This window comes from Macrobrachium nipponense, chromosome 9, assembly GCF_015104395.2.
Source record: "Macrobrachium nipponense isolate FS-2020 chromosome 9, ASM1510439v2, whole genome shotgun sequence".
NCBI classification, from domain to species: Eukaryota; Metazoa; Arthropoda; class Malacostraca; order Decapoda; family Palaemonidae; genus Macrobrachium; species Macrobrachium nipponense.
In genome coordinates this window covers 65,522,664-65,541,094 of record NC_061110.1, presented here as the reverse complement: position 1 = coordinate 65,541,094, position 18,431 = coordinate 65,522,664, and the positions used below count along the sequence as shown (strand labels likewise).

Below are 18,431 nucleotides of genomic sequence, written 5' to 3'. Positions count from 1 at the left end.
TGAGAAAGTGCTGCAACCATCTTGAAAGGAAGCTTCAAGTCAAGCTGAAGAATCTTATTGCTGAAAGCGACTGGACTAAGCATGCCAACGTGGACTTCATGATTAATTTATCAGACAAACCAGTGGATAGTGCTACGACAGCGGCTTTGGGATATGGGTTAAGCTTTGGTGTATTTAATGGTAACCTGGACTGTGTCGACATCTCAAAATCCTTTTGTTATTTAGAAAAATTTAATCAAAACCTATGCCCTGATGATATCAATATTTGTAAAGGTATTGTGTATGGTGCTATTTGTACACCTTCTCCCCCTAATGTACCCGTTAAATTTCTCCAGGCTTTTAAGAAAATTAAAGAAGACGAAACAATTAAAGTGACAAAAGCAGATAAATCTAATGCAGTGGTAATAATGAATAAAAGTGACTATATAAGTAAAATAATGACATTGCTAAATGATACTGATACTTATATGAAACTGAGGTCTGACCCTACACAGACAGTGAACTCCCATTTTAATAAACAAATTAAATCCATTTTGAAGGGCTTGGACCATTTAATTAAACAGTTTACACCGCAATGCGCATCCCTACCTTATATGTATGGTTTAGTCAAGACACATAAAATCAATAACCCTATCAGACCAATCATTAGTTCAGTGGGCTCAGTTACGTATAATTTATCTAAATGGCTTGTAAAAATTCTTACTCCTTTGGTAGGAAACATTTCTAACACGAAAGTTAAAAACAATGTTGATTTTATAAACAAATTGAATAGCTTAAATTTGAATTTTGATTTTAATATGGTTAGTTTTGATGTTGTCTCTTTATTTACAAAAGTGCCTGTAGATGACTTACTTGAATATTTGGAGGAGGAATTAGAACGTCATGACATTCCCTTAAGTGTGGCAAACCTCATTAAACTCATAAGGTTATGTATCAAAGATAGTAAATTTTGTTTTAATGGGGAATTTTTTGTACAAAAGTTTGGCATGGCTATGGGTAATCCCTTATCTCCTGTCCTTAGCAATATTTACATGGAATTTTTTTAGACAAAACTCTTACCAAGAATTTTGCCCCAAAAAGTTATTTGGTTTAGATATGTGGATGATATCTTCTGTATTTGGCCAGTTCACGAAAATCTCCAGGAATTCCTTAATAATCTCAATAATTTAGTCCCTTCTATAAAATTTACTGTAGAGGAAGAAAGAAATTGTAATTTGAATTTTCTTGATGTAACTGTCCATAGAAATGATAGAAATTTCACCTTTTCAGTCTTTCAAAAATCAACTAACATTGTCTCTTTTGTTCATTACTACGCCAATCACCATCAAAATGTTAAATTCTCTGTTTTTTCTGGGATGTTTCTAAGGGCTTTACGTGTCTGTAGCCCACAGTTTATTGATGCTGAAATTAAAACTATCTATATGATATTGCAATGAAACTTAAATACCCAAGGACCTTTGTAGATGTGGCATGGAAAAGAGCTAAAAAAACATTTTATTCAACTAATGACAAACTTGAATTTAGTAAGCATGACATTCTAAAATTACCCTATGATGAAAGGTTTTTAGATATTCCTAGAATTTTAAAGCTTTTTAACATAAATGTTGTTTTCAGTAATATTAATGTCAAGAGTTTAGTAATCAAAAATTCTCCTAAAGATCTTCCAGGCTGCATATGTAAGTGTTTACATAATAAAAATATGGAATGTTAGTCCATATATATAAAAGACTAAAACTAAAGAGGTCAACCAGATTGCTTGCAGGAATGTGATCAGACTAGAGACGCTAAAGATGACGTATACAATAAAAGTAGGCTAAGATAACATGCCGTCACCTGTAGTCATTCAATTGTTTATAAACATTAGTCCAAGCTCCCTGCTTGAGACAACTACCGCGACCTATAATTCAAACGTCCTACGTGATCTGTAGCGTGTCTCATTTGATTGTGTGTTCGTATGTAACTATGTCATCTGTATGTGTGTTCATATGTTCGAACTACTGTCTGTTCCTTTATGACTGGTAACCGAGATGGTAGTAGGGCAGAATAGAGTTAGCTATCGTCATTAGAAGACCTGTAGCCTACCTCTTTACCCAAGCTTTATCATGTAGAGAGAATAGAATTAGCCATCATCATTGGCAGAAGCGATCAAGCTATCGTTATTAGAAGACTTGTACAATCATACCTGATCTTCACCATGTAAAACTTCAGAAGAATATATATATTTTTATACTTCGTGTTTTCTACAAGAACCTCCTCACCGAATCATCATGAGTTTAACACATCGTCGTCATAACCCAAGAAGATAATACCGACTTCGTAAGTGATCTACAAACCCCAAGTCACTCCCATGAATATGGAAGTGCAATACCAACCGACTTAGCGTAAGATTATCGCAAGTCTAACATTACCTCATAGGGCGCCTTATTATACAAGGCATACAGCCCTAAAACATATATGAAATTCCTTGCAAAAAGTGTGATAAAGTCTATTACGGACAAACCGGTAAATCTCTTTCACAACGTCTCAAACAACATCAATATTCTGTGAGAACTGGGCAAATATCGAATGCATTATTCGTACATATGAGAGATTTAGACCATCCTATTAACTGGAGGCAATCAAGAGCCTTAATTCCATGTAATGACACAGTTAAAAGGAATATCATTGAATCTTGTTTCATCAAGTCAAATAATAAAAATGTTCTAAATTTAAGTCTTGGTTCATTTAAACTTGATGCTTTCATAATGAAAAAAGTTGTAGATAAATATAAGCAACAAAATTAATATATTCAGTTTTTACATGTTTTGGACTGTAAAGAAACTTTGTCATTTCGGTGAGGGTCAATCTGTTTAGGTTTGTGACCGTGTGATATCCGATAATCCTGGATTATCTCTTTTAATTTTTACCCTTTTGACAATTAACCATCTGGTATTCTTGATCTTGTTGTGTACCTGAGACCTTTCTCTACAATTGTATTTCATTCGCTCCTTGACAATGTCTTAGTAAAGACGAAAGCGCTTGGATTTCTGACTATCATTTTCCTGTGGAATTCGCTTATTTATGAAGTCACGTGCATCTACTGTGATTTTTTATGTATGTATTATATCATATAGTCTATAATATATATATCTTATATCTATATATATGTAAAAATGTAGGTACTCTCTGCACAAAGATATATGTATATTTTCAGCTGCGAAGATACACAATCGCAGCAGGGGCTCCCTCCCTTTTTGTATGTGTGTGCGTGACGGACACTACGTTTCTGTCTACACTAATGCCTCTTATACAGCCGTCTCTGTTCAATAAAGACTACGGGCTACTCTAGGAGCAAGAGCCCGTGCTGGCACAAGGCCAGCTTAATTTCAAACAACATTCAATAAAGTTAGAGCTTTCTCCTTGTCTGATTTCAGCCCTCACAAGTCTCAGGAATTTCACCATCGCATCGAGGTGATCTGTCGTCAATAATTACGAATTTCTTCATCAACGGACACAATCATCATATTCAGTTTTATTCACAGTGTTAGTAGGTGACAACTTACACAGGTCTGCTCTCAATTGATCAAGGTTACCATGATCACAAGAAATGTTTATATTTCCATTTATTCTCTGATGCACTCCTACTCCGCTTCCTTACCAATAACTGACAAGATGTTATTTCATTCTCAGTTGCTTAAAATGAGATTTAATGTGTGAACAGTCGAAGTTGTGCAGTACAGTCGGCATTATTGACCAGTCCATTAACTCGAAAAGACGACTGCGTTCACGTTCAGACTTTCTGGCTCGTCTATACATATATTAAAGTCTCCACAAATATAGACTTTTATAGCAATCAGAATCCTTTATTAAAACATTTGCACTTGGCCATCGAGGATTATAGACAATATCAAATGAGATTTTCTTATCTAAATATTAGAAGTTTACCTAGCATGCATAGTTACCTGAATTCTCCTAATTATCAAATGTTTTCAGCTGACCAAATCTCTCGGTTCTGTACTAAGGATGGTTCATCAGTCAATATCACACCGCGAAAACGATACCCGTCAAAAAAGTAGAGAAACTGCGATGGAAATTTTGGCTCAAATAAATACGTATAAGCAAGAAGCAGCACAGACACAGGAATGTATCAAAAATGTGTTTGAGCCGTTACATAGGAGGAGCACTCAACTTAATACTACTCGTTTTGAGGACGACTGTTTAAATTGTTTGTTAAATGACATTTTGACCAAGAGCTTTGCACCAAAAGAGGCTTAGGTCTCTCGTGTAATGAAAGGTGAGAGAGTAAGTTTATAAAAGGAAAAATAACATAACGGGAGGCTAAAACTAGTCAGTATGGGCTAAAAGTTAGTCCCAAGTAAGCGTACGGCAGTGTCGTAGGCTAGGCTACTACCCAGCTACTAGACCTAGTATAGTACCTACTACTAGTAGTACTATACTTAGGTAGGTAGCGAGGTAGTAATTTAGGTAGCTAGTACAGCTAGGTACTTAGTGGCTACCGATCTGTGGCGAGGGTTTTGTTGGGACGAAAGTCATTTACGGCGTTGCCAAACTTCCATTCTAAGGAAAATTTTATGGAATAGCCTATACCTAGCTAGGTAGTATACCTACCTACTAGGTACTTAGCCTAGCCTATAGGTACTCGGTTTTTTTCCATCTGTCCATCCGCCTGTGGTGTTTGCGTCTGGTAACACTGCGTCCTGGGCTTTAGATACTACCTAGTTACATTCAGCTTACATTCAACAATAGGTACTAATAATAATATCCTAGCCTATTTCGAATATTAACAGTGTAATTCGCATACAGTAAATTATTAAAACACTTAACAGTTGCAAATGTACACCCAGATATCCTTTTAGTATTTACCTAAAACTTACACATAGCGTAACTATTTACAGCCTGGGACGCAGTGTTAACATACAAAAACACCACAGGCGGATGGACAGTTGGAAAAAAACAGAGTATAGGTAGGTCGTTGTTATAAGCCTAGTTAGGTATAACAAAACTGAAGAGAATTAGGCTAGGTACCCAGAAATATTTACTACCTACCTAAACAATGGTTTGTTCCAGTACAATATAGCTACAAACCATCGGTTCTTTTAACAATAGGAAGGTAACTATACTAGCGGCAGCTGGATGGTCGTAAGCTTTGAACAAGGGAGTTCGGTAGTTACCTAGGGTAAAAAACCGTAGGGTCCAGAGTGGACCATGTACGATCAGCTTGGACAATCCCAAAATAAGTACATTATAACGCGTCCTGACATCGGAGATGGGCATCAGTCGCGACTTGTTGTTGGTGAGAAACGGAGCTAAAGACCTCTACTCTCCTTTCAAAGTAAGTATTTTCTCCAAAGTTAGAAATTAAGGCCAAATTTTAAGATTTAAACAGAGGGTAGTGAAAACGGTGTCAAACGTAGTGCAAATCTCACCAAAACGCGTTCAACATTTTTACTTACAACTCGAAGTATTTAGAAGATTGACGCCATCTCGATGTTTACGGAGTCGCTTGTGTCAATAAACTAACCATTTCCTGTGATAAATCCGCACACCACTTGTACCCACAGACGCTGGGGCACTTTCATCACAACAATCCTCACCGAGTAAACAACTGTTTTGTAGAAGAAGACGACGAAGAGTGCACTTTGATAATTTTTTAAATAAATAGTAAAACATCAATATTTTACATAATTTGAAAATATTCATTATTGAAAAAGTAACTCGATTCTGACTCAAATTTAAGTAATTATTTGTTCCGATACGTAATACAAACCCTCGGTCCTTTAACAATAGGAAGGTAACTAGCGGCAGCTGGGACGGTCGTAAGCTTCGAACAAGGGGAGAACGGTAGTTAACTGCTTGTCCGATCGTGCGCGCGCCCGCGCGCCCGAGAGGTGAAGAATCACTTTTGCTTTCGGCCGCGGGTGTGAAGGACGTGTTCGTCATCGCTCTCTGCCCGCTTCATCGTCGTATGCTTTGTTTATATTGTGTTTTCTACTAATGTTTTGTTTGACTTGAAAATGAAACTGTAAGTACACTGTTTTCATTTTCATTACTTAATTATGTGCCAACATGGAGCTATCGCCGTAGATGCGGCGATTTCCGCTCTTTTCATGAAATTGATACCCTTGAATTATGTCTCGGTGCTGAGGGCGGGCGCGCTCGCGCCGAGTCATGTATTTTGGGCGAAAGTGTGTAACTGAAAGATGTAAGTACTCCTTTCATTATATTTTACCCTGTGCGTTCGTTGCCGAGAGCGTGATTGCGCTCGGCACGAGCCTCTTATTTTTATGGATAGAATGCATGAAAGTGGATTTGCAATGCAGTATTCTTTTCATTTTCATTTATTAATTGCATCAAATTTAATTTGTTCCGATACGTAATACAAACCCTCGGTCCTTTAACAATAGGAAGTAGCTAGCGGCAGCTGGAACGGTCGTAAGCTTCGAACAAGGGGAGAACGGTAGTTAACTGCTTGTCCGATCGTCGCGTGCCGCGCGACTGGGAGGTAAACAAATCACTTTTGCTTTCGGCCGTGTGGAGATAGGACGTGTTCGTCATCGCTCTGCCCGCTTTTGTCGTTTGCTTTGAGTATTCAGCCCTCTTTTCTGGTTTAGTTGAGTGTGGATGAATTGTAAGTACTTGTGCATTTCTTTATTCATTAATTAAAATGAGTGATCAAGAAATGGAGTTGTTCCGATACGTAATACAAACCCTCCAACGGTCCTTTAACAATAGGAAGGTAACTAGCGGCAGCTGGGGACGGTCGTAAGCTTCGAACAAGGGGAGAACGGTAGTTAACTGCTTGTCCGATCGTGCGCGCGCTGCGCGCCCGGGCGGTGAAGAACCACTTTTGCTTTCGGCCGTGGTGTGACAGGACGTGTTCGTCATCGCTCTGCCCGCTATTTCGTCGTGTGCTTTGGATGTTTACAATTTCTTCTGACTGGTTTGTTTGTGGTCTGAATGAAATTGTAAGTACTCTTTTTTCATTTTTCATTGAGTGAAGTGAATTAATTAATCATGGATCAAGAAGAGCTTTCGCCGCGCCCACCAGCTGCCCGTAGAGTGTGTCCCGGGCTGGAGGGGCGTAAATGCGCGGATTCCGCTCTTACCCAGACATTGATCCTCATGAGTTATGTTATCGGTGTCGGGGGCGAGAATGCTCCCGAGCCGAACCATGTAATGTGTGTGTAAATTGGTCCGAGGCGCAGTGGGTGCTGTACGAGGGTAGGAAGAGGCGTAGGTCGACCAAGGAGTCGTCGGAAAGCTCTCCAGCGACTCCTTTGGAGGTTACGGATAACCTGTGGCATCCTCCTGCCTCCAGCTCAGCCCCCACGATTTGCGCCTTCCCCTGCGGGGGGGGTTTCGGAGTCTTTTCCTCACTCGATCCGTCGAGGTGTGGAGGAGGGTGCCTGATACCCGGATGTTCAATTGTATTCGGGGTCTTCCGTCCGCTCTGGGTGGGGTTCGTCCTCCCCCAAGCGTGAGGGTGCCCCTCTAACTGACCCGACTGTTTTCCTCCCTCAGGTGTACCTTCTGTGAGTGACGACCTTGGACAGGTGTGGGCGTCGTTGGGACTGCAGGGCGCCCCCAGTATCCAGGGCTTGATTCAACGGCTAGCGGGGTCGGCAGTTGTAACTCATGGTGTAGTCACAACAACGACCAATACTGTGTCCACACCAGCGTACGCCGCCCCTCCTCATGTGGTGTACACGCAACACATTGCGTCGGTGACTCCAACGGCATCAATTCAAAAACCGATCGCTGCCGTACCTAAGAGGGGCGTGCCGCCGCCACCTGGGTTCTATGTGCTGCCGACTCCCGACTTATTTCGCTGTCCCAAGAGTTCGCCCCTGGATCTACCGCCCGTCCCAATGATGAGTTTGGCTGAAATGGAGAGGTCTGTGACGCCGGACTATGCTGCCGTACCTTGCCGTACCTGCAGCGAGTGTTGCTGGCCCAGCCCCTCGCGCCGCTCCTACGAAGCGCGCGGTGCGGGACGCTCATGCTGATGTTGCTGCTGGTGCTGGTCCTGCTGGTGCTGGTCCTATTGGTGCTGGTCCTGCTGCTGCTGGTCCCTGCTGTGCTGGTCCTGCTGGTGCTGGTCCTGATGGTGCTGGTCCTGCTGGTTGTGTTTCCTGCCGCTCCTGCCGTGCCTGCCCCTGCCCACGTCGCGTCTCGTCATGGAGGTGCTGCACCGGTCTCAGGTCTTTCCGGACAGGATCAGTCGGGGCGTGTTGCTTCGGCAATTGGCCCGACTTTTCCGTGGATGAAGACCTGACGTCCGTCCTGAGAGAGCTGACGAAGAAGAGGAAGAAGAAGAGGGAAGATGTCGTCGTCGTCTTCATCGTCTTCTTCGTCGTCTGTTGCCGCCTCTCCCCCTTCGACTTCCAAGGCTTCCAAGCCGAAGAAGAAGAAGGCGCCTCCTCCCCCCCTAAGAAGCTCCTGCGGGACCTTCGAAGGGCCCGTCTCGCTCTGGCGTGACGGGGGTGCTTCTGCTGGTCCTCCTGTTCCCCTCGGGAACAGGGCCCTCTCCTCTTCTGAGAAGAAGAAGAAGACGGGGACCAAGGATGTGCTGGCTACTTGTTGGTACATCCGCGCCTGGTCTTGGTAGCACTGCTGCTAAGCCAGGTACCGGCTCGACTTCTCGTTCGCGAAGGTCTGAGTGTACGGTCTCCTTCGGGCGACCGTGCAGCTAAAGTCAAGACGCCTGAGCTTGCTCACCGTCATGACAGAGGCACGGAGCAGAAGACTGTCGAGAGTCGCGCAAGTGACTCTCGCCAGGCCAGCGGCCGCTCTCGTAGCGACCAGCCGGTACCTCGGGTTGACGTGACGGTCTCTGACCGGCCACGGGTTGAGGCTGGGAAGAGGTCCCCTCGACCAACGGCACCAGCTTCGGCTGGTACCAGCGGTTTGACGGCCGTGAGGACGCTCAACCCGGTCTCACCGCGAAAGCGAGCTCTGCAGATCACCTGACCGCCGCTCCCACAGGGACCGGACGGAGACGGTGGCCAGCAGCAGCTCGTCTGACGCACGGGACCGGGGTCGACGTGCTCAGTCGAGCCGCTCGCCACAGGTGAGCGGCACGACCAGGCCTACAGATCGATCCCCACCGCGGGTTGGTGATCGGCTGCAGCCCCCCACGTACGCTGGTCCTGCCAGCGAACGGGGGGGGAGCGTCAGGTCTGTCTCTCCTATACCTTCAACTTCCTCGGGCTACACCGGGAAGAGCGAGGTACCTAGGAGTGATCGTGAGAGGTGCGCCGCTCACGATCCCGCCACGACGCCGCACGAACCAGGCATGGTCTTAGGACCAGCCAGGTCGTACGCGCAAGTGGTTGGAGGCGACCGTCAGGGTCTGTTGCTGTTCCTCCTTCTGAAGGAGGAGGGTCTCGAGAGCGCTCCTGTTGGAGGGACTGGACGGTCCTACTCCTCAGGACGCTGTGACTCCTGAGATCCAGAGGAACTTTGCCCAGGTTATTGCGCTGATTCGTCAGCACAACGACCTGGGGGAAGGATCGCCGCTACCACCTTCTGAGCCCACGTCCCGGCTCGAGTCATTTTGGGGCCCGAAGAGGGAACCCAAATTGACGGTGGGACTGCCGCGATCTGAGCTTGCAGACTCAGTCCTTGACCAGGTGGAGAATTTCGTCTCAGGACGAGAGGACTCACTTAAGTCAGGACGGTCTTCCAAGCTACTTCCTCCTCCTCTGCAGCGACAGCGGAAGTTCTACGTGCCATCAGTGGATCCAATACCGCCCAAACAGGTTAACCCGGAGCTAGCTAGGCTAACTCCAGGTGTGTCCCTGCAGCAGCTCCTGTCGGAGAACTTGTGGTTCTCGCAGAGGAGGCACTGGGCCTAGAAGCTACCGCTATGGCGGCTTTCCAGGCAGTCTCTTGGTTGGATCTGTGGTCCCTCACAGTATCCAAGGTCGCGGCCGACGCCGGGGGCGCTGCCCTCGAAGACGACCCCGACTTCAGGAGACTGTGCCAGTCTGGAGGTAGGGCCATCTCCTACCTCGCCCATCAGACGGCAAACCTGTGGCCAACTTGGTTCTCCGTCGTAGGGACGCTGTCCTTACACGAGTAGCCAAGGGGGCCGGGCGTGAGGCGGTAAATGGACTCCGTAACGGACCAATGAAGAGTTCCTCCGCTCTCTTTCCCGGAGAGATGGTGGACGCTGCGGTGGAAAGACGGCGCACTGATGACAGTGACCGTCTGGTTCACCAGGCAGTTACGAAGGTTTCTGGGCAACCTCGTACAACTGCGGCTAAGCCTAAGAGTTAAGCTAGCGCTTCCTCGGCTGCTAAGACGGCTGCTCCATCGAAGCCCCGAGGAAAGACTCTTCCTGCTTCAACTTCTGGTAAAGGAGGCCGTAACCAGCCCTCCTCCCAGCCCTCCTTCCCCCGAGGAGGTGCTGGGAAGAAGTCGAAACGAGGTGGGAAACGCTAGGGACGGCGTTCCCCCTCACCAGCTGCCGGAAGTGGGGGGGTGCCTGGCGAGCCATTGGGCAACTTGGCAGCGCTACGGTGCCGAGACCTGGATAGTAGACGTCCTTCGGGAGGGATATCTACTACCCTTCGAATCTCGGCCACCCCTCACCTCCAACCCGGTCCATCTGCAGACATATGTTCTGGGATCCTCAAAGGACGACGCTCTTCGGCAGGAGATCAAGACCATGCTGACCAAACGAGCTGTAGAAGTCGTAGTGGATCGGTCACCGGGCTTTTACAGCCGCCTTTTCTTAGTGGAAAAAGGCATCGGGGGGCTGGCGCCCGGTGATAGATCTCTCTCCCCTGAACCGATTTGTTCGCCAGACTCGGTTCAAGATGGAGACGGCACGTTCCGTGCTGGACTCCATCAGGGAGAACGACTTCATGCTTTCGGTGGACCTGAAGGATGCGTATTTTCAAATACCCATCCATCAGTCCTCAAGAAAGTACCTCCGCTTCATCTTCGACGGGACGGTGTACCAATTCAGGGCACTTTGCTTCGGTCTCTCAACCGCCCCACAGGTGTTCACGAGAGTGTTCACACTGGTGTCTGCTTGGGCCCATTCGCACGGGATACGTCTTCTGAGGTATCTCGACGATTGGCTGGTCCTGGCGAGCTCCCGCTCGCAGTTGCTGCAGGACAGGGATCGACTTCTAAAGTTTTGTCGCGATCTGGGGATCGTGATAAACTACGAGAAGTCCGATCTCGAAACCCAAGCAGAAGATGAAGTATACCCTGGCGGGTACGGCTGATCGATTAGTCCTAGGTAGCAGCTCAAGTCCGCCCCGCAGACTTGAGGATCAGCAAATTCAGGGAGGCAGCCGGCCGGTTCCTGTCTCGGCAGGAAACAGGCAGCTCAGCAATGGCAAGTCGTGATCGGCCACCTGTCGTCACTCGAGAAGTTAGTTCCTCACGGACGTCTTCACCTGCGGTCTCTTCAGTGGAGACTAAGGGAGAGTTGGTCACAGGTAAAGGATCCACCTTACTTCCCCGTGTCCATCACGGAGAAGGTGAGGCAGGACCTAGCCTGGTGGCTCGACGACAGGAACCTCTTAAGAGGAGTGCCTCTACGCACTCCCCCCCCGGAGATGCTGCTGTTCTCAGACGCATCGACCGAGGGATGGGGCGCACACCTGGAGGAGTTGCTGGCTGCAGGTGTGTGGGACCATCACGACAAGCACCTTCACATCAATGTCCTAGAACTCAAGGCGGCGTTTTACGCTCTCCAAGAGTTCCAAGACCGCTTGATGGGACACTCGGTGGTGTTGATGTGCGACAACACCACAGTAGTGGCATACGTCAACAAGCAGGGGGGCCTAGTGTCTCTCCCGCTACACCAGTTGACTGTGCAGGTGCACGAGTGGGCCACGGCTCACTCGATAGAGCTGTCAGCACGCTACATTCCAGGCAAGAGGAATGTAGTAGCAGACAAGCTCAGCCGTCTGGGATCAGGTAATAGGGACCGAGTGGTCCCTACACCCAGAAGTGGCGGAAAGGCTCTTCAACCTGTGGGGGCGTCCGGTCATAGACCTGTTCGCCACCCGGCACAACAAAAAACTTCAAGTTTTTTGCTCAGCCGTGCCGGACCCATGGGCAGCTGCAGAGGACGCTCTCCAACACCCCTGGGACAACCTCTTCGTCTACGCCTTTCCTCCCTTTTGTCTGATTCGGAAAGTGATCAGCCGAGCGCTGGTCACTCCCAATCTCAGGATGATCCTGGTGGCTCCCAAACGACCTCAAGCCGTTTGGTATCCGGACCTGCTGGCTCTTCTTGCAGAAGAACCGAGAGAGATGCCCCACTGGCACAACCTTCTAGCCCAGCCACACGTAGAGCGGTACCACCGAGCAGTCCAGTCCCTACAACTTAACACGGCTGGCTGTTATCCACCATCTCTTGCGAACGAGAGGCTTTTCTCGCAGCGCAGCAACAGAGATGGCTGGACACGTCAGACAGTCCTCTGCAGCTGTGTACCAGGGGAAGTGGGCCGTCTTCTGTGGTTGGTGTCGTAGACGGGGTCTATCTCCTCTCAGAGCCACTCTTCAGCAGGTAGCGGATTTCCTCGTGTTTCTTCCGCCGAGAGAAGCTCCTCTCAGTACCCACAGGTTAAAGGTATAGAGCTGCACTGGCACTCGTCCTAAAACTGAGGGGACTGGACATCTCGAACTCGTTCGAGATCTCCTTGCTAATGAGGAGCTTCGAAAGGTCTTGCCCACCCAGGGAGCTCAGGCCCCCTGAGTGGGATGTGACTCTCGTCCTTAGGAGTTTGACTCGAAAACCATTCGAGCCACTCCGAGAGTCGTCAGACAGGGATCTGACCCTCAAGACCCTCTTCTTGCTGGCCCTGGCATCGGCGAAGAGAGTAGGGGAACTTCATGGTCTGTCCTTCAATGTTAAACATTCCAGGGGCTGGGGATCTGTGACGCTCGAGTTTCGTCCCGAATTTCGTAGCTAAGACTCAGAATCCGTCGATCCCTGACGACAGGTTCGAGTCTTTCACAATCCCCTCCCTAATGGATTTCACCGACAACGATACGGATGAGATGCTGCTTTGTCCTGTGAGGGCGCTACGGCGCTATCTGAAGAAAACTCGACACCTCAGGCCTGAGTGTCGACGCCTCTTCGTTAGCACTGGGGTTACCAAGAAAGAAGTATCCAAGAACACGCTTTCTTTCTGGCTGCGTGAGGTGATCAGGAGAGCGTACGAGGCTGATGGTAGTGACGACATCCGTACGCTCCGACCGAGAGCCCACGAAGTCAGAGGTATTGGACCCTCTTTGGCGTTCCGCAAGAACTTCTCCGTGGCGCAGGTCCTGAAGGCAGGTGTCTGGGCCAACCAGACTACCTTCACGTCCTTCTACCTTCTTGGAGGGTATTGCCCACAAGTCCGTTGGATAACTTTTTTTCCTTGGGACAAAAACCTGTGTGGTGGCTGCTCAACACGTTGTGTAAGCTTACCCAGCACCCGAGCAGGCAGAACAGCATCGATTCCTGGTGTGACTGTAGGAATGAATGGTTGAATGAGAGTGCGACTGGCTTCTCTTCTCCATCTTTCTCTCTCTCTACCTGTGGGCAGAGGGTCACGGTCGTCACCATGCTGGAAGGAATCCGATGCAGGTAAGCTAACCTCAAAACCGAGCCCCAATCTATCCCTTTAGTTAGGGATAGAAGCAAATATCCTCCACTCCCTCCAACAAGGGGGAAGGAGTGGATGCCTACTTGAGACAAACCCATAACTTTATGTTGGCTCCTGTACAGGAACAAGTTCTTGCAATGCTGGTACGAAGAGATACGCTTGCCTCTCTCTTAGTACTTGGCTCAGAGGTCTGACCATTGATCCTGCGGTGCACACCCCGATCAATCGGACAGAGGTTTGGATCCCTCCCTTGCTCCTTACGACCAGGGAGGCATTCCAAGTTGGACGAACACCAGTCTGTTCACCAAAAAGACTCAGATTCCACCACCAAGAAGTGAGTCTTCCTATTGTTAAAAAAGGACCGAGGGTTTGTATTACGTATCGGAACAAATGACAATTTGTCGAAAATTGCATTTTTCCTCCTATATACAAACCTGAGGTCCTTTACATATAGTCCCACCTCATACCACCCCTCACTCTGCAACTTTTTGCATGGGCCTAAAGCAAAAGTGATGATCGGACAAGCAGTTAACTACCGTTCTCCCCTTGTTCGAAGCTTACGACCGTCCCAGCTGCCGCTAGTTACCTTCCTATTGTTAAAGGACCTCAGGTTTGTATAGTTAGGAAAAATGCAATTTTCGACAAATTGTCATATTTCGCCGCGCCCCCCAGTCGCCCGTAGAGTGTGTCCCGGGCTGGAGGGGCGTAGATGCGGCGGATTTAGATCGTTCGTGGACGTAGATCCACATGAGGTTTGTACTCGTTGCCGGGGGCGAGAATGCTCCCGGGACGAGCCTTGTATTACCTGTATGAATTGGTCCGAGGCGCAGTGGGTTCTGTACGAGGGCAGGAAGACACTTAGGCCTCCAAAGAAGTCATCGGAAAGCTCTCCAGTGACTCCTTTGGTAACTGACACTTCGTCTTCCTTCCTGCCTCCCGGTCAGCCCCCACGTTTCGCGCCTTCCCCTGCGGGGGGGGTAGCGGAGTCCTTCTCCTCACTCGATCCGTCGAGTGTGGAGGAGGGCGCCCGCTACCCGGACGTCCAGTTGTATTCGGGGTCTTCCGTCCGCTCTGGGTGGGGTTCTTCTCCCCCCAGGCGCGAGGGAACCCCTCTTACTAACCCGACTGTTGCTTCCGCAGATGTGCCACCAGTGAAGGACGACCTTGGACAGGTGTGGGAGTCGCTGGGACTGCAGGGAGTGCCAAGTATTCAGGGGATTGAGCGGTGGGCGCGGGGTCGGCAGTGGTCACTCTATGGGTGGTGACCACTACCACTAACCACTATTAACAAAACACCAGCCTATGGCATGCCACCGCATCTTGTGTATACGCCGCATGTAATGACGGTGACGCCTACAGCTGCGGTGCACAAACCCATTACTGCCGTGCCAAAGAGGACGGTGCCACCGCCACCTGGTTTCTTTGTGTTGCCGACCCCGGACTTCCGCTGCCCTAAGAGTACTCCCCTAGACCTGCCGCCAGTGCCAAGAATGACGGTAGCTGCCGACAGGACGCCTGGCTCTCCTGTGGTTCCTGCCGTACCTGCCGTACCTGTTGCTGTCCCTGCTGCTCCTTTTATTTCAGACGCTGTACCTGCTGTTCCTGCTGTTCCTGTACCTGTTCCTGTCGCTCCTGCTGTTGGTGGTGCTGCTACAGTCTCAGGTTCTTCCGGACAGGTGCAGTCGGGCCCTGTTGCTTCGGCAACTGCCCCGGCTCCCTCCTGGATGGAAGACCTGACGTCTGTCCTGCGGAGCCTGGCAAAGAAGAAGAGGAAGGTGTCGTCGTCGTCTTCGTCGTCTTCTTCGTCGTCTGCTGCCTCCTCTTCCCCTTCGACTTCTAAGGCTACCCAGCCGAAGAAGAAGAAGGCTGCCTCCTCCCCCCCAAGAAGACTCCTTCGGGATCTTCTAAGGGCCCGTCTCGCTCAGGCGATTCGGGGAGCTCTTCTGCTGGTCCTCCTGTTCCTTCGGGAACGGGGCCCGTCTCTTCCTCTGCAAAGAGAAAGACGGGACGGGACCAGAGGTGTACCAGCCTCGGCTGGTACGTCCTCACACTGGTGTTAGCGGTTCTGGCCGCTAAATCAGGATCCGTCCTCGGCCGCTTCTCGTTCGCGAGAATTACCGAGTGGACGCTCTTCCACGGGAGACCGTCCAGCCAAAGTTTTGACGCCCGAGCTCGCTCGCCGTCAAGACCGCGGCGCGGAGCAGAAGACTGGCGAGAGTCGTGCACACGACTCTCGCCAGGCCAGTGGACGCTCTCGCAGCGACCAACTGGCTGCTCGGGTTGACGTGACGGTCGCTGACCAGCCACGGGTTGAGGCGAGGAAGGGGTCCCCGCGGCCGTCGGTACCAGCCACGGCTGGTACCAGCGGCTCGACGCGCCGAGAGGACGCTGGCCGGTCTCACCGCGACAGCGAGCCTAGCAGGTCACCTGACCGCCGCTCCCATAGGGACCGGGCGGAGACGGTAACCAGCAACAGCTCGCCTGACGCTAGAGATCAGCGTCGACGTTCTCAGCCGAGCCTCTCGCCCCAGGCGAGCGGCAAGGCTAGGCCTGCTGCTCGATCGCCACCGCGGGTTGACGATCAGCAGCAGCCCCCCACGCACGCTGGTCCTGCCAGCGAGCGAGGGGGGAGCGTCAGGTCTGCCTCTCCTGTACCTTCAACCTCCTCGGGCTACACCGGGAGGAGCAAGGTACCGAGGAGTGATCGCGAGAGGTGCGCCGCTCGCGATCCCGCTATGACGCCGTATGGATCAGGCACGGTTCTAGGACCGACCAGAACATACGCGCAAGTAGTTGGAGGTGACCGTCAGGGGTCTGCCGCTGTTCCTCCTTCTGAGGGAGGTGTATCTCGGGATCTGTTCTTGCTGGAGGGACTGGACGGTCCTACTCCGCAAGACGCAGTTACTCCACCCCGAGATACAGAGGAATTTTGCAGAAGTCATTAAGCTGATTCGTCAGCATAATGACCTTGCGGAAGGATCGCCGCTACCACCGGCCGAGCCCACGTCCCGGCTCGAGTCATTTTGGGGTCCTAAGAAGGAACCCAAAATGATGGTGGGGTTGCCGCGATCGGAGCTTGCAGACTCAGTCCTGGATCAAGTCGAGAATCTCGTCTCAGGGCGAGAGGATTCGCTGAAATCCGGACGGTCTTCTAAGCTGCTTCCTCCTCCTCTACAGCGTCAGAGGCGATTTTACGTGCCTTCGGAAGACCCGATACTGCCAAAACAGGTTAACCCGGAGTTAGCGAGGCTGACTCCAGGTGTGTCCCTGCAGCAGCTCCTGTCGGAGAACCTCTGGTTCTCGCAGCAGGAGGCACTTGCCCTGGAATCTACCGCTATGGCAGCGTTCCAGCAGTCTCTTGGCTGGATTTGTGGTCCCTCACAATATCCAAAGTAGCGGCCGGCTCTGGGAGTTCTGCTCTCGAAGACGACGCTTCTTTCAGGAGACTGTGCCAGTCTGGAGGAAGAGCTATCTCGTTACCTCGCCCATCAGACCTGCTAACCTGTGGGCCAAACTTGGTTCTTCGACGTAGGGACGCAGTTCCTTACCCGAGTGACCAAGGGGGCCGGGCGTGAGGCGGCACTCGGGCTTCGCAATGGACCAATTAGGAGTTCCCCCGCTCTCTTTCCCGGAGAGATGGTGGACGCTGCGGTGGAAAGGCGGCGCACTGATGACAGTGACCGCTTAGTTCACCAGGCAGTCTCGAAGGTTACTGGGCAATCTCAAGCGACTGCGGCTAAGCCTAAGAGCTTAGCTAGCGCTTCCACTGGCGGTGAAGACGGTTGCACCGTGTAAACCCCGTGTGAAGACTCCTGCTGTTTCGACGTCTGCTAAAGGAGGCCGTAACCAGCCCTCCTCCCAGCCCACCCTCCTTCCCCGAGGAGGTGGTGGGAAGAAGTCGAAACGAGGTGGGAACGCTAGGAGCGCGTTCCCCCTCACCTGCTGCCGGAAGTGGGGTTGTGCCTAGCGAGCCATTGGGCAACTTGGCAGCGCTACGGCGCCGAGAACTGGATAGTAGACGTCCTTCGGGAGGGATATCTACTACCCTTCGAATCTCGGCCCCCCCTCATCTCCAAACCGGTCCACCTACAAACCTATGTCCGGGGATCATCAAAGGACAACGCTCTTCGACAGGAGATCAAGACCATGCTGGCGAAACGAGCTGTAGAGATCGTGGAGGACCAATCACCGGGCTTTTACAGCCGCCTCTTCCTAGTAGAGAAGGCATCGGGGGGCTGGCGTCCGGTGATAGACCTCTCTCCCCTGAACCGCTTCGTTCGCACGACGCGGTTCACGATGGAGTCGGCACGCTCGGTGCTCGACTCGATCAGGGGGAACGATTTCATGCTTTCAGTGGACTTGAAGGATGCGTATTTTCAAATACCCATCCATCAGTCCTCCAGAAAGTACCTCCGCTTCATCTTCGACGGGAAGGACGGTACTTGTGACCAATTCAGGGCACTTTGTTTCGGTCTGTGCAAAACAGCCCCACCCCAAAGGTGCTTCACGCGAGTGTTCACTCTGGTGTCAGCTTGGGCCCGTTCGCACGGGATACGTCTTCTGAGGTATCTCGACGATTGGCTGGTCCTGGCGAGCTCCCGCTCGCAGTTGCTGCAGGACAGAGATCGACTCCTCAAGTTTTGTCGCGATCTGGGGATCGTGATAAACTACGAGAAGTTCGATCTAGAACCCAAGCAAGAAGATGAAGTACATGGGTATGCTGATAGACACCGGGTAGAAGGGCAGGTCTTCCCCGCAGTACTTGCATAATCAGCAAAATTCAGGGAGGCAGACCGGCCGGTTCCTGTC

The 18,431-nt window shown here is 50.3% G+C and overlaps 1 protein-coding gene across 4 annotated transcripts in view; it reads left to right on the top strand.

Moving 5' to 3' along the window:
• The first annotated feature begins 3,914 nt into the window (after nucleotides 1-3,914).
• Nucleotides 3,915-18,431, top strand: part of LOC135218436 (SPRY domain-containing SOCS box protein 3-like) — a 222,151-nt gene continuing 207,634 nt past the window's right edge. For 2 of the 4 annotated variants that reach the window (XM_064254749.1, XM_064254750.1), the window contains exon 1: nucleotides 3,923-4,273. The gene's annotated coding sequence lies outside the window, so the exon portion shown is untranslated. Of the gene's footprint in view, nucleotides 4,274-18,431 lie in introns of all 4 variants that reach the window. The other 2 variants (XM_064254748.1, XM_064254746.1) reach the window with 2 other exon arrangements.